Source organism: Mauremys reevesii, linkage group 7 (genome assembly GCF_016161935.1).
Source record: "Mauremys reevesii isolate NIE-2019 linkage group 7, ASM1616193v1, whole genome shotgun sequence".
In the NCBI taxonomy this organism is placed as follows: domain Eukaryota; kingdom Metazoa; phylum Chordata; order Testudines; family Geoemydidae; genus Mauremys; species Mauremys reevesii.
Window position 1 is genome coordinate 56,626,899 of NC_052629.1, and position 14,111 is coordinate 56,641,009.

The 14,111-nt window shown below is 42.4% G+C and overlaps 1 protein-coding gene across 1 annotated transcript in view; it reads right to left on the reverse strand.

The window, feature by feature from the left end:
* LOC120409262 (pulmonary surfactant-associated protein D-like) overlaps window positions 1-13,462 on the reverse strand; it is a 58,192-nt gene extending 44,730 nt beyond the window's left edge. Inside the window, exon 1 of the mRNA XM_039547014.1 lies at window positions 13,382-13,462. The gene's annotated coding sequence lies outside the window, so the exon portion shown is untranslated. The remainder of the gene's footprint in view (window positions 1-13,381) is intronic.
* Window positions 13,463-14,111: the final 649 nt, after the last annotated feature.

Here is a 14,111-nt window from a genome sequence, read left to right on the forward strand (position 1 = left end):
GAGCTCTCTCCCACACCCTGGACCCCTCATTTCTGGCCTCACCCTGCAACCCTGGCCCAGAGCCCATACCCACCCCTCAGTACTACAACCTCCTGCCCCAACCTGGTGAGAGTGAGGATGGGAGAGAGTGAGGGAGGGGAGATGGAGTGAGCAGGGGCAGGGCCTCAGAGAAGGGGTAGGGCAGAGGTGTTCGGTTTTGTGCCATTAGAAAGTTGGTAACCCTATAGTGGAAGCCAGGGTGGAACTGTTGTGCTGTAGGCAGGCTGCTGGAGTCAGAATTGCTGATACAGCGCTGCACAGTGCAGACATGTGGTGTGACTTGCATGCTTGTCCACTGCTGTCCAGGTTGTGAGCCACAGCAGCAGGACATTTGAGGCACCAAGGGTACAGGACAGGCGGTGAGAAAACCCTCACGGGTCTGGATTGCATCCCAGAACATGAGAGTATGTACTGCTTTATTTGGGCCACTGCCTGTTCCATCTGCTGCATTCCCTGTAGCTAATCGTATGGATTTCTCCTCTAAGCACCAACTACCCAGTCAGAGTCAAAACACACACACCATCAATCACTCCTCCCTCCCCTGCATGCTTTGTTCAAAATGAGGAAGTGGAATCTCCTTTAAACTACACAATTGCTGCTGCTGCTGAATTCTAGTACAATATAATACTTGGGTCATCCTCAGACATATATATTTGAAGTATAGTGCCTAACTTTATTTCCTGTTTTTTAAAGCCCTGGCCATGTTGGATAAATAATGTGTGAGGTTATCTACTCAGGTGGTGATGCCTACAGATATTTTGATGGTTACTTGACTATCTCAGTGCAGGTCTAGCCTCAGGTTCCACACCCGGGACAGAATGTACCTTGCTTAGTATTTCCATGGCTTTTTATCTTATGTGGCCTTTTATTATACAGAAGAGAGTTAAAGCAGAGTAAAACTCATCCTTTGATCTAAATAGGTCATGCTTTTCCACTGCTGCAAGTTAGGAAAGTCCTAGTGATACCTAGCAGACCATTAGCTATAAAAAGTAGGCATCAGGATTCCATTTCAAGCCAAAACAGAAGAGATTGAATGAGATGCTTATCCCCCAGGTGAAATATTTTAGTACAAACTACTAGAAGCAGTGTAAGCTGCTGTTCACACATCTGATGAATACAACTTCCATCTGTGCCTCATTGAATTCTGGCAACATGCAGTATTGTTTAGCCTATTATTGCTCACTCTGCAGGGAAACTTTGTTATAGCAGGAGATGGAGGCAGTTCTCTCATATATAGAAGAACAAATCTGTGTCTGTGATGAAGTAAGTCAGAACTCCACATTCCAGGGGTGTGCTGATGCACTGAGCTGGTAATAAGCAGGACCTTGTGACACCTCTAGTTTGGGGTATTGAGAACCAGATTCAACACAGTGGTATTCTAGTTTCAGGTCACTGATTTCAGAGATGCACTGGAGTAAAACTGGTGTAATACAGTGATGAATCAGCTCCTTTCTGCATGATTGCAGCTTAAACTCTCTTCTTGTGCTGACAGCATTAGAGATGAGTTTAGTTTGGGATTGTGGCAGAGCTCTGACCTTGCTCCTGTGGGTCCTGCGCTTTTAGGCGGTTTATGCTAGCCTTAGTGGCTCACTGTGACCCTCCACGTAGCCCTTCTCTCTCTAGGGCCAGGGTTACAGTCTACTGAGCCCTTTTCATCATAGGCCTGCAAGGAGGTTGGTGAGAGAACTCCCACAGTGTCTGTTCAGCCTCCTGTCCTGACAGAGACCTGACATCCCCTTCCAGGAGATGTTCCTGTAGTGGTGGGTTGGGGGGAACCCGGGCCCGCCCTCTACTCTGGGTTCCAACCAGTTGTTGGCAGCCAACCTTTCACTGCCAGAGTTGCTACATTTCCCTGGGCCACTTCCCTACAGCTCTCCTGCTTCTCCCTTCTTCACCCTTACCTTAGGGCTCCTTTAATGATGGTTTTAGGGTGTCTTCAGTAACCAGCCCTTCAGCTACACTTCCTCTCCTCTGACTCCCCTGCCTGACTGGAGTGAGCCCTTTTTATAGTATCAGCAGGGCCTTAATTAGAGTCAGGTGGTCACATTAACTGAATGGCCTCACCTGACTCTTTACAGGTTAATTTGAGTCAGGTGTTCTCATTAGCCTGGAGCAGCCCCAGCCCTGGTCAGTCAGGGAACAGAAAACTGTTAATCCAGTGGCCAGTATATCTGCCTTCTGCTATTCTTCTGTACCCAACTAGCCTGGGTCTATCACAGGATCCTAAGTTAAATATGTTCCTAGAGCTATGTAGTATGAAACAGATTATAGATCTGATACGGAGATAATGAATAATCAATCAGTAGCTGGAAGTCTGCCTTTTGAAAATACTAGCTTTACACTGTTTGCTTTCTTAGTTCAAGGGGAATATGCTATTAAATTTGATTTAATTATTTTATGAACCACTCAAACTACCAGAAGAAAACCAAGATTTCCCATTATTTAGTCAGACCCTTTTATTATGCGAGTAATCTTCAAAGCAGTATGGGGTGCATTCGCATAGTTACACAAGGTGTAATAGGCATATAGTACATAGAGTTCGACCACGTACTAGTGGCACAACTAAAAGTTGCTTCCTTGTTCATTCATTCTTTTTAATGAGATCTCCCAGCTGCTTGAATACATAGGTATATGTGTTTCAACTTTAAAGTAGCTAAACATGATTAAGATTCAATTCTCATTCCTCATCATGACCTTTGAGAAATGCTAGATATACTCAAGAATAATTTATTTAAATTTATGGGATACATAAGGAGTCACTAAAGTTGTGAATGTATTTGATGAATGCATTTTATTAACAAATGAAAGATGTAAAACAAATTGAGCTTTTCTAGGTTCTCATTTCCTCCATCATTTTTAGCCACCTTTTAAAGCTACTAGAATGTAGGGCTGAGCTAATAACTGAATATTTGGTTTGGCTGCAAATCTGAAAGAAACTGAAAAATAAAATGTTTCAGGTCAACCAAACATTAAAATGTTTTTAAATTTTCAGTAAAGTGAAATGTCAAAAAACCTTTCATTTTAATTTTAAGGTTTATAAAAAAATATTTTAAATAAAATTGAATGAAATTCAGAAACAAAACATCTTTCTGAAATGAAAGATCAAAATGTTTCATTTAGAAGATGCCAGAATGAACTGATTTGACATTTGAGGGTTTTTTTCCAACTGAAACAATCAGCAAAAATTGAACCAAATCTATATTTTTCCACAAAAAAGGAGCTCAAAAATTTGCACAACTCTATCAGAAAGTGTTTCTTTTCCTAAATATCTAAAATAAAAATAGTGCATTAGATTTGTCGTGCATCTGCATATTGTCTATGTCCTGCGAGAAAAATAATACATAATGAACATAAAAAAAATTAACAAAAGCATAATTTGGATAAAGAAATGATTGTGTATTAAATCAACTGGATGTATGATATTTTCTCCTTTGATTATTTTGGGGCTGATTCCCTATGTATCTAGAGGTTATGAAAGAAACATTTAAAATCAATTAGGTCTCTCTCTATAGCTACTTGTCTGAATTAAGTCAATGCCCAATTGTTGATGATGATTTTACAGTACTATTTGTATTTGCCCACTTCTCTTTTCAGAAACAAATAAAATGGCGAAGAGATCATGTCTAAAATCTATCTATGTAGATTTCTGCATTACATATATGCAAGTTTGTAGATATACTGCCTTAGGGCTCATTTGTGGCTTTGCCACAACCCTTGCAGAAGCAGCTGTGTTGACCCAGGACTAGACCCAGAGGGGACTAGATTGTGACTCTCAATCTGGTTCCCAGTTCTCCCCTGGGACAGGGGGAAGTAATCCGCAGCCACCCTCTGCCTGACAGAAACTGAAAACCTCCTGGTGCCAGCTCAAGTAAACCAACTGGCACACTGAGGCCATGGGGGAGGCCAAGTTTCCACCCAGTCCCTATCCAACTATGCAGGAGGGGAAATAGTTGCTTCACCAAGGCCACTCCCCGCCATTTCCCAGCACTGCTATGCACCAGCAAAGGGCATTAAGAGGGCACCTTAAACCTCCTTACATCCCTGCATGGGCGTAGAGGACAAGTTAGCATCTCACCTTTAAAAACTGGTGTAAAAGGAGGTTCTTGGCCATCATGCAGTAAGGCAAAGCATTTTAATATTCTTTGCATTATCTGCTGTGATATTTTAATTGATATGATCCCTTTTTGAAAATCATCAGAGATTTTCTTAAAATATCTGTAGTCAAATGGGTAGTTGGTAGGCAGGGAGGGGAACTTGATCTCTACCACACACCATTAACTATGTATCCTCAATATAAACAAATATCCATCTGCCTATGGATAGGCAGGGTAGGTAACATCAACTGTTTTATTATCAGCACCTTTCTCATGTTTTGTCATACTGCTTTGAGGTGTTTTGACTCAACTGCCAGAGTTCTGGTTTATGTCAGGTCCTTTTGTATGATATCTTTCAGCATGAAAAATCACAGTAATTGACATAGCAAGTTAACCTTTGGATATGAAAAATCATGCAACAGCATGAGAAGTACTGAAAATGTGTTTGAAGTGATTTGAAGTGATGGGATAACACCTTTAGGGTGAAATTCACCTCTGTGTAGAGGCCTAACACCAGACCTACATACCACTTGTATCTCACATTCCTCTGTCCAGGAATGTCACCACAAGATACTTTGCAAATACAAACCACTCCACAGTTTTACCAACCTCAAACATTCAAAATCCATGAGTCAGGACCCCACCCCGCAAAAAAATGAGGTTGGCTCAAAAATCATTAGGTTTTTTTTGTTTTTTGTTTTTAATAAAAAGGTTGGGTTCTTTGTATTCTTTGTCTCCTGGTTTTTGCAACTCCATGGTACACTCATATAATCGCCTCTCTCCAAGAGCTGGGCTTTAAGCCAAACAGCAAATATCATGAAAAACGTGATAAAATTGTGAGTGTTGGCAATACTGCATTCACTAGCCCAGGGTTTACATTGTCTCTCTAAAACAGAGAAGATAAAGAAAAAAAATAAAATAAAAACAGCCCCCTTCCCACAAATACTTTTTCTTTCTTTCTCTCTATGCCTATTTGGTACAGCAAAGAAAAGATAAGATCATGAGGTCTCAAACATGCAACAGCTGTTTATCATACCCTTAAGGAGAAATTCTGAAAACCAAAATGATTAAAGCCAGAATCTGACAACAATTAAACTATTGTAAATCTGGAGTAACACTGAAGTAACAGAGCCAAATATATACTTTAAAACATTGGTTTTGATTTATTTCTTAATTTAATCCATTATATTTAGAGGTAAAAAGACATTAAAGTTCAGGCTTGAAACGGTCTTCAGAATTTTGGGGCTACAGCAGAGTAAACATACTAACTTTAATGGAGATTTAGACTGCTGTGACAAAGCAGAATCTGGCTCAAATTTGAGGAGGTTGATGGGGAAGGGGAAGAGGTAAAGTCACATCAACAGCATTGTAGACAGTAGAGTGACATTATACCTCTTAGCACACATTCTATTACATCCTTCCCAAGCCAGAGGTGGAACACAGCTTGAAAACTAGTTTTCCATTCCTCTCTGTCATTTGTTGCTGTTTCCATCTGCTCTCTCAGATCAACTGTTCTGCCCATCTTGCCAAGGGCTCTTATTAAGATTTCTCTTGGGCACCCTCTTTTCCTCAAGCCAGTTGGTTTCCACTTGACAGCTTCATGTGGCAGTCTGTGTGTTGGCAGCCAGAGTACGTGCCCCAAATATGTCCAGTGCTTCCGTACAATTCTGGTGGAGACTAGCTGCTAGTTGGTGATTTCTTGGATCTCTTTGTGAGTGAAGAAGTCTTTCCATCCAATGCCCAGAATCTTTCATAGGCGTTTATTTTCAAAGGCATCTAGTTTTCTGTCGAAGGGTTTGGTAGATCTCCAACTCTCACACCCGTATGTTAATGCAGATTTCATTTCATTTCAGCTGAAAATTCTCAGTTTTGTTGTGGGGCTGTATAACTGATTTCCAGATGTTGTTGAGTTTAATTAATGCTATGGATGCCTTTCCTATCCTTGATGTCACTTCCTTCTCAAGGTCTCTATTGTATTGGTCTATATTGTATTGGGTGCTTCCCAAGTAGATGAACTGTTGTACTTTCTTGATGTTTTCGCCTTCTAATGTGATGTTACTGCTTAATGGCTGGGTTTCAAGAATGGTTGTTTTGGCATAACAGATCTTGACCCATGCTTGGCCTGCTCTTTTTGCCAGGTTGTCTGTCTTTGTAGCTTTTTGGGTTTTGGGGTGTTGCTCAGTAGTGCAACATCAGCAACAAAGTGTAGATCTTCTAGGCATTTGCCATCTACCCATGCTATACCAGTGTTTTTGTTGCTAACAGACTTCTTCATATCCAGTTTATGGCAATGTGAAACAGCAGCAGAGAGAGAATGGAGCTGTGTTTCATGCCAGTGTCCACGTTGAACCACTTTGTGGTCTGGTTTTGAAGTGCTCTGTAAAGGTTACTCCTGGGGCAATACTGCACCACTGTCCATGTGCAGGATTCATGTCCCCTGCAGATTTCTTTGCTTCCCTGCAGAAAATTATGGGGAAGCAAAGGGAAGCCACAAGAGCAGTCCCACAATCTTTCCCAGCAGTGCAGGCATGTTGTTTTGGGCACCCAGAGCAGCCAGTGGAGAGAGAAATCACTACGGGGGTTGGGGACTTCCCAGCCGGTGGCTCCCACCCTGCACCAGGTTCAGCTGCTAGTCCCAGCTGGGACTCTTCCCCTTCAAGGAGAGGCCAGGGCTGGGTTAGACCCATCCCCAGAAACCTCCCTCAGCTGCAGGAAGCTCTGCCCCCCACTTGCTGCCCCCATCGCTCCTCAGCCACAGGGGGAGAGGTCACTGTACCAGGAGCTGCTCCTGCATACATCTGGACCCTCCCCAGACCCTGCTCCCCCACCCCCACAGACCCAGACCCCTTTGCTGACTCCTCTTCTGCACCTAGACCACCCCCATTACACTAAAACCCCACCCTGACAAGTTGCACCTGGACCACCCTGATGAGCCCCCCACACCCAGACCCCCACCCCACTGAGCACCAAACAGCTGCACCCAGATGTTCACCCCATCAAGCCCCACTCCCACAGAACCTGGACCCACCCACTGATCCCCAACCACCTTCATGTGGACCCCCTGCAGAGTCTTATTCCTCCTGCCCCAACAAGCCACTGTGCATCCAGATCCACCCTGCACCCAGACCACCCACTGAGCCACCCGCACCCAGATTGCCTCACACAGAACCCTCTCACACCACACCTGGATCCCTCCGCACTAAGCCCCTCTGCACTTGGATCCTGTCAGGCTTAGCCTGCCTGCCCTCATCTGGATTGGGGGCCTGGGCTGGGAGTGCATGTGGGACTCTGTCCCTCTCACTTTTGGTGCACCTGGCATGGAGGGGCAGGGCCCCATGGTGTTTCTGGATCAGGCCCCTCCCGTGCACTGCATCAGGGTTGAGTGTAGATGCACTGCCGAGTCTGTGTCCCTGGGGGAGAGCGGGCTGCTGGGTGATCTCCAACCTCCGTGCAGCCAGTGGCCTGGTGCTCCCCACTGCCACGTTGGAGTCTCCACTTTTATTTATTGACAAATTAAATCTGCAGAATTTTGCCAAATGTTTAACTTTTTGGTGCAGAACACCCTCTGGAGTAAAAGGTGAACCTCTCTGTACATGATCTTAATAATGTTGACAGCTTAAGCTTGGATTCCGTAGGACAGAAGAATATGCCACAATATATGTCTGTGCAGGCTGACAAAAGACTTTTTCTTAGCACGCAGCACTTATTCAGTTAAACAAAAAGAGTGTTAAGAAGTCTGTTACATTAAGTAGCTTTGATGGAAAACATATGGAAGGATCTTCTCTTACTGAATTATATATATAATCCTATCAAAGAACTGTCGGAAACTTCATTCTAGAGAGAAGACACTTTCCCTGATGTATCTTTTTAAATGTCCTTGATTTTTCATCAATAATTCTCTTTGTATTTTCTCAAAGGACAACTATGGAATAAAAATACTTTAAAAATAATGGTTGAGTTTTCCTTTAAAATATTTTCCCCATTCTAAACCATTTCACTTTCTTGCTTCTAGAGACTATCACTTCTTCCACAGACTATATTTTTATGCATAATTCCTAGTTTCTGTTGCAGTTTGTATAAGCTATGTGTGGGCACTAACAAACACACACACAGGGCAGGCGCCTTGAAAAATACCACAATATGGTAATTGTTTATTTTTAACAGCAAATACTGTCCACATTCTATGTATATACATGATAACCTGTAGGGCCAGGTTCTGATACCCTTACTCTCCTTGAATACTACCTTAGGGCTTGTCTACATTACCTGCTGGATCGACAGGGAGCAATTGATCCAGCGGGGGTTGATTTATTGTGTCTAGTCTAGACACGATAAATCAACTGCCGAGTGCTCTCCTGTCAACTCTGCTACTCCACCGGAGCGAGAAGCGGAAGCGGAGTCGATGGGAGAGCGTCAGCTATCGACTTACCAGAGTGAAGACACCACGGTAAGTAGATCTAAGTAGGTCGACTTCAGCTACATTATTCATGTAGCTGAAGTTGCATAACTTAGATCGATTCCCCTCCCAGTGTAGACCAGGCCTTACTGTACTAAGTCAACTTTGTGGAGTCTGTTTCTACTAAACCAGAGTAAGTGTATTAAGACCTGGCTGTATTTTTGTGGTATTCTCTTTACATGAAACTTCATTTTCTAAAATTTTCCTTCTTGTTGCTGCCACCTCCCCCCCCAAAACACACATGCATATCCCATCATTGAGAATGGACATCAGAAAGGGATCAGGAAATTGGCACTAACTGAATGGGGCATAGGCCTATTATGCCATATCCAAGAATTTGCCTGGCTTGGCAGCCAAATTTATTGCCTTGTATTTTGGAGCTAAGGACATTTAAAGGACCAGCTTGGTCCAGGCTATTGAGGAAAGAGAGAAAATTAAAGCTGGGAAGCAAAAGATCAGCAATTATATATTTTTGTGTACTAATGCACTAGTGGTGCCTAGATACAGGAGGTTGGAACATACGGTGCCTGCGTGATTTGTTAAGGGTAAGAGCATAGGCAACCTTTATGTGTACTTAAAATTACTACTACTACTAATTTCAGGCTGGAAGGATCAGAACAGTATCTAGATGGTTATGGGAGGACGCGCACGAGGGGGTGGTGTTGGGGGTTCGATAACAAATAGAAGGCCCAGATTATATCCTGTCTTCAGGACTCTGCTCTCACTTAGCCCTGTGAGAACTGAGAGTGTTACAGGACAGAGAGAGGCCATGTCCTGTTTCTTCAATTTACATATGATAAGACTCAATACCAAAGACAGATATTCTGACACTGGGTTCAAAGTACGGCATGCATGTCCTTTTGATTTGGTTTCAGTCAATACTAGAGAAATTTAAACCTGTGCCAATGTAATCTGAAAAACAGAACAAAATTAAACCTCTTTCTCTGCAAAGGCTAAAGGAGAAACCAAATCCCTCCTTTTGCTTGGTATATTTCTGACTTACCTTCATTCTCTCTGCTCTCTCCACATTTTTTTTTCTTGTCCTGAAATTCCTCTTTCTTGTCTTTCTTTCTCTAGGCCTTCCTCATGCTGCCTGCTCCTTAGACTTTTCTTTCATGCATTCTTCATTCTGATCATGCTTTTTATGTTTTATATTTGTAACTTTTTTGCTACTTCCCCAAATCCCCCTTCTTTCTCCAGGTTTCATATAATTTAGGTATTTTAAAATCAATTTTTCTCTCTTGTTTTCTCTTTATGATGAAACAAACATACAGTTCAGGATGCATATTCAATTATGAATGAATATTTAGAAAATTCATAAATAAGTGTACTGGGCAAAAGTGCCTAACTGACATAGGAGCCTAAATCCAATTTTAAAAAAGTAAATTAGGAGCCTAAATGCCATTGGAAATTTATGGGACTTAGGTGCATTTTACATTTTTAGCCTGTATCATTTTTACTCACTTGCCTTCCTTCTTGCTACATATATATATAGTGTCTTACTGTAGTTAGTGATAAAAGAACCAAGACAGGGCCAAATTCCTATGTCTGGGGTAACGCCACAGAGGTTGGGACTGGATTACCAGACACAAATACATAAGAGGTAGCGCAGGTTCCACAGGCATTCGTATTTTTAAGTACAGGCACCACCCCCAGAATCCAAAAAAAAAACAAGTCAAAATTTACTGGCCTCTAAAGCCTTCCAGGAGGGCAGATAGGAAGCCTAGGAAAAAGCTGCCTTTCTCTGGTTCTATATTTTATATGTCCTTTTTCTGTGTCTTCTTCCTTCTGCAGTCCTGGCCTCTGCCCACTTCAGAGTTAGGATCAGGCTAGAATTGGGAGTGGGTAGGGAAGGACTTGCTTCCCACAAAAACCTCATTTAGCACAACTTATGTCCACTAATGACAATGTGCAAGCTTCACTTTCCCCACAACACTCTGTGCTCATTCCCCCCCACAGTAATCACCTCTTTCTTCTCTCATGTTGTCCTTATATTTCCTATTTCTGCTCTTCATTTGCTCTATTCACTTCTTCTCTTTGTGTCTTCGGAGTTGTGCAGTTTTAATGTGGGTTGCTAAGAACCTGCTCAGTTCCACCTGCGCAGCTCTCTTTCAATGATCTGTATATATATCAGAATTTAATACTATGAGATCCTTTGTTGTCATTATTTATATGGCAGTAGTGTCCATAGAACCTAATCAGGATGGGCTCCCTATAGTGCTAGGGGTTGTACGGAGAGACATGGCTTTCCATCTAATGGATGAAAGCCACTAGAGCAATCTAACTCTGCTTTTCTTTTCTTGCACCTCCCTTCTGTTGTTGCTTTCTCCTTACTTTATTTTCCTTTGCCACTGGAAACATTGAGTGAATGAGCTTTTCTTGTGATATTTCATTTAGCATACAGTAAGAACAATTGAAAGTTTTGCCAACAGATGTCTCTATAGCTTTGTGCCAGTGTATCTGGAGCTTATCCATTATCAGCTGACCTACAGGGTTTTCTGCAAGGATCCTAATTTTAAAGTGGACAGCTTCCCTGCCTCTAAAGAGATTATCTCTGGTAAGACACAGAAGGGGGTGGAGGAACCAAGCAGTGGCTAAAACTAAGGCTCAGCATTGTCATGAACATAGGAGTGATGCAAATAGATCAATGCTACCAAAACACCTTGCAAACAACATCCATAATATTAGGACTGTTCAGTGGTAAAACATCATGTGGACGAGGACAGCATGCTGCACAGACTAATGATCTGCAAAGCTGCAACTGCGGCATCCCCTTGTGGACGTGACTGGGCATTAATTAAGCTGTTCATGGTGTTTGCTCAGTACTGTCAATGGCATTTAAGGAAACCCACTGTTTTGATTTTCTTTATACTTTCTGCTGTTAATGTTGATCACGACCAATGAAGAGTTGGCCAGGAAGGGGGTGGAAATAAACATGCTCATAATTAATGCAACCCTTGCATTAGGAATATTGAAAACAAATGTTAAGAAACCTCTTTCATATTTTGAATATGTGCACAAATATTACTATTCTTACTATTAGATTTAGGGGGAGATGTGTGTACATCAGCCACTGGGGGGAGCTTTAGACTAAATAGTTTCTTAGACTTGAAGAGTGAATTGTTTATCCATTTCTGTCATCTGGCTGAATCAGAATCTAACCTTTATTGATAAGTTTATTGTAATTTCTTTGTTGTTCGTGCAGAGTTTTCTAAGGACTGGCTGCAATATTAACCCTATCTCTCTCAGTTAAGCACATTGCCAAGAGTAATCATTTATTGGAGTTGAAACAGCCACCTCATTTGTTTTTGAAGGACATAAGTGAGAGAGCGGGGAGAAGTGGGGGAAGAACAGGATGTTATTTCTGTATTCAAGCAGAGATGCTGCTTTAAGAATCAAATTCTGAGGAGCTGGTTAGCTCAGGTGTAAGTAATGGAATAAGCCAACATGTTCACTCCAGCCTAAGCTAGTAGTGATTGAAAGCCATTATCATCTGACAGCTGTTTTATAGCCTACGTGCAATGAGTTGGTGGTCTCTGTCTGCTTCCCAATGAGCAGGTGTACACTCATGCTACAAGAAAGCACCACCCACGTAAGCAGTCTTGGTAAACGGGCCAGTTAGTGAGTGACAGACTGAACTCACCGTGGCTGTACTTAACACTGATTTTTCATACCCCAAACCCACTGAGAGTCCAGTTTCACTGGTATGGCCTCCAAAAACACCTGACCACTGGCTATGCTTCCATTAATGGGGTTATCCCCACCAATATCACATGTCTGGGAAAACCTGGTGAACCGCCTTTGGCCCTTCTGCATCCATATTAAGGCTTATGACAGGGGACAGAGCCAAGGATGCTCTCTCTTCCCATTGTATATCTGTTCTGTGGATAAAGAACATGTCAGTCTCCAGTGCTGCTATTCTGACACCTTTCCCCAGCCCTAGTACATTTCAATTAGGTCCCTCTCAGAACATCAGAGTCTCCCCAAAGGACTATACTGCTCTCTAAATCATTAATCCAAACATAGCACACAATCAGCTGTCACCCTTGCCCCATTCCACATGAGCCTGTTGCTCTTACATATTGTAAATTGACATCAGAAATACAGTCATGAAACTATGGTTACAGAAAACGTTACCTATGGCAACAAACTAAATCCCAGACATTTCAAGGTTTGTGCACTAGTTTTTTCCTCTTGCATCTTATTTTGATTGTCACATTTAGGCTATGATAAATTGGCAGATATTAATCTAAATCAACCTCTTCTTTAAAGACTACCCCCAAGACATCCAGCAGTACTGTAGTAGACTCCCCTGAATGTCACCTGACTGAAAGGTATGCAAAACTATATTATGCCTCGTCATATATGATTTGAAACCATGTCAGAGCTGTCCAATAAGGACTGAGCTAAGAACAACCAACTCCTTTTATTTTACCCCGACTCTTCCTCCCTTGTGTATTGGTACTAATAATACCACCACCTTATCTATCATCTACACTTGCAGCCTTGGGGTCAGTGAATGTTCTCCCCTGCTCAATACACATCTAGGCTACTTCGAAATCCTGCCATTTCACTATAAGATATCAACCATTACTCTGCCTTCAGCTAAAACAATTGTCCATGCCTTGTTCATCTCCCTTCCTGACAACTATAACCACTTTCTTTGCTTTCGATTTTCTTTCCCTCCAGTCTATCCAGAGCACAGACACCAACACCATCTCCAGCTGCTATGAGCTGGTCACTCCCCACTCACCCTGACCCACCAAATCAAGTGGAAGACTCTTGTCCTCACCTTCAGGGCAGACAGTTATCAGGAATAGCTGTGATGAAGTCTTCATTCAAAGGGAAAGGTTGCAGCTTCCTGGCAAGTCATCATAACACTCTCAGCCCCTGTGCACACTATAAATACCAATATGTTTATATAACCAGTTTGACATGCTCAACTGACCATGTTGCAACAAAGTTTGAGTCATGTCCATACTGCAGTTTGCCCCCTGAAACTTGGTTGTGTGTCCATAGCACAGTGATTAGCCATGTTTGCATCAATGCTTTCTGGGAAAATCAGAGCAGCTATTCTACCGTTCCTCATCTGGGAACAGAGCACATATACAGACACTGGTACAACCAGCATATGAGGCAATGCATTCCCAGGATGTCCTATTGCACAAAAAGCTGGGAAAGAGAAGGATCAGCTTAAATAGTTACACATGGACTAATACGGTCCCGTCCATATTGTAAAAACAGTGTGTGAAGAGGCACAGAAAGCAGTAACATGCTAGCCTATGCCTCTGACCATGAAAAACTGTAACTTCCACAGTTACTAACCAAATATTAACCACGTTGTGTATGTACACAAACCATGTTCAAAGCCAATAATGATACTAGCAGATGAAGAGTTGTAATGTGACTAGAGTCTTAGCCACTTCCTACTGCTACCTGTATATCCAAAAGGAGATGAGGATCCAACAAGATCTTAGGTTGCAAACTGAGAAACAACGAACAGGCTAACTCCTTCATTTGCC